Consider the following 2,800-nt stretch of genomic DNA (forward strand, 5'->3'; position numbering starts at 1 on the left):
TGGTCTTAAAAGAACCAGACAGACACCCTTCAACTTTAAGAAAAGGATCAGTGGGTCAGAATCTATCCAGACTGGTAACAGGTCATGAAATTACCACTTATATTACTATATGTCAACTATTTAAACACAAATGGCATCATAACTTTTGATCCCATTGGCCTTTCCAAAAGCCAAGCACACCATCACAATCCCCTTCAAAAACTGTTTAAGATGAGCTATAATACATAATTTTAGGACAATCAATTGCCCTGGTCAACTTCCAAAACCATCTGTATTTCATTTGGTGTCGCAATCTGGGCGGAGAGCCAAAATTAATACATTGCATTGCAACTTTTCAACTGAATTAATAATCCAATCACTGTGATTTAAACACCAAAATGATCAGAAAAACAAGCTGCATCTTTGTAGGGTAAATTTGTTGATCAGGTCACAGAATAACTTTATGTCACACCCAAATCTTGAATTAAAAATTTGACCTCTGACATCATCCGAATTACAAACTTGCACAGTTTTGTCAATACAAATCTGACACTGCTGAATCTTAGCTCATTAGAAAGGGCATACAATTTTGAACTAGAATCACAATTCACTTTTAATTTAACATCATAATTTCCCTTAAACATTCTTTAGTCACACTTGTGAAACTTTGAATACTTTCAACATATATCTTGGGTCCCAGAAATTAAACTTATGGGGCGAATTTGATTATCATGGTCAAAACTCACGGTCAAAATATGCTCAGAGGGGTAAGTGTCGCCACTACTGAAGACTCTCTTACTGCATCCATTAAACTGAAAGAATCACAAAGGAAAATAATATTTGCTTCAAGTCTTGATACCTTTTCATAAACTGGAGCACCTGCGATTTTGCTTACCTCCTCCTCCCGATCAATTCCATATAGTGGGTGGAGAATTTTCTGTGTCACTCAAGACCTTACATCAGCCTCAGAAAACCCACAAAATTCTGTAGGTTTGCCAAAATCAGAGGTGATGAAACCAGAAAAATATTCAAAAGCTGACGGTTCAAACATCTTTGGAGCCTGTAATGTGTTAGTTGTTGGCACATAAAGACACGTTCTTTTGTAAAGAGGATTCAAATCAGGCATCACCTTTGGCTACTCACAATGAAATTATGCTTTGTTCTAGTACTACTGAAAAGAGACCGTCTGTTCGGTCTCCTTTTCCTCGACTTAGGACGACACTGATGGCTAGCAGATGGAGTTTCTGCCAATTCTGAGGACATAGACATCATGTTCTTAAGGATTATGACGGGCTGAAATAAAAAAAGGAATGGATGAAACAAAGGATGCTTTTGCAGGTTAGATAATTACAAATTTACTGGATACTTAAATTAGCCCAAGCAGTAAAGGCGTGAAGAGAACCAACCTCCATTGTTTGATTGATACAAGATGTGGGTGATGATAATAATATTGAAGCAGACAACCAGGAAAATAGAAGCAACTGCTATAACTCACAGCCCATGGATCAGATACGTATAGAGAGGACGCGATCGCCAGAGTTATGTCGTCTGCATACAATGAACATAAACAAATTTGTCAACAACACCAACTTAGTCAAACTTGTTTCGAAATTTCGAAAACTAAATGTTCTATCAAGTGAAACACTTCACGAAGCCTAAATAATGATGTTTACACGTGTTAATAGCTTATAAAAACGATCACTATTGGCCAGATAGATAATATTAGATGTAAATAAACAAGTTCATGTGGTTACTCTACATAACATTTGAGGAAAATTTACGCATTAGAGGTGTAAGGCAGCTGGTTAAACATCAATTAGCACGCATTTTAAAGAGAAGAAACATTTAAGATGAAGATAAAGTGGCAAAACAGCTGAGTTTAGCTTATTTCGTTACAAGAAGTGCGGCACCCTAACCTTTACATTAGCAGACAGACCTCATATATTAAGATAGGTGGCATGACTTCCTTTTGGCATTAAAAAGTAAATATTACGTCAGAAAGATGCAGAATATTATTCCAAACATGTCAGTGTTTGAGTGAGTGCAATAGGATAAGAAGTCGCTTCGGAAAGTTAAAATTCCTACGAATCACCTTAGCCGATTACTCTGAGTAAACTTAGATAATGTACTTCTGGTGACAACTAACAGAAATATGATTTGTGATTTAAATCCTGGAAGAAGACAACCACCTCCTTTAGTCACCACAGTGTTCAGTGAATACCAAAAGAATCAAAAGACACTGTAAAGAAAATCTATCTTCTTAATAAAAAATAGGTTGATGGATTAAAGACCTTTTTACAGAATTATGACTTAAAACTGATCATACACAACAGAAATTGACTATCACCACTGAATTAAGCTCTTATTCCTTTATTTCAACACCAGCACCAGTTAGAAAAATGTAGCTGTAGTATTTCAGTTTGCTCTCTGCTATTCATTTTTCTGTCCGGTGAAAGCTTCTCCCTTGAATCACCAATTTTCAAACCTTCAAATGTACTGTCGCAAGCAAAGTAGAAATATCTACATTGCTCAACATTTTCTCAACTACTTGTCCCCAATAAATTATTCTTACACCAAATATCTACATTGTCCGTCCGGGGAAAGCTGATCCCTTCAGGGTGGCAGGGATTTATAATATTCCTACCATGTGTTTTGACAAAAAAAAACCTTTTGGAAGTTTGTCAGAAGCACTACAATTGGATGAAAATAATACAAGGAATTGGGTTACTTATAATTTGCTAAATGTACACAGCTTTCAGACCGACTTCCAGGTGAAAGCCTGGCATTTTGGCAGCTGATCTTAAATCTTTAAATTAACAAA

Source organism: Frankliniella occidentalis, unplaced genomic scaffold, assembly GCF_000697945.3.
Source record: "Frankliniella occidentalis isolate FOCC.00 unplaced genomic scaffold, Focc_3.1 Scaffold557, whole genome shotgun sequence".
NCBI classification, from domain to species: Eukaryota; Metazoa; Arthropoda; class Insecta; order Thysanoptera; family Thripidae; genus Frankliniella; species Frankliniella occidentalis.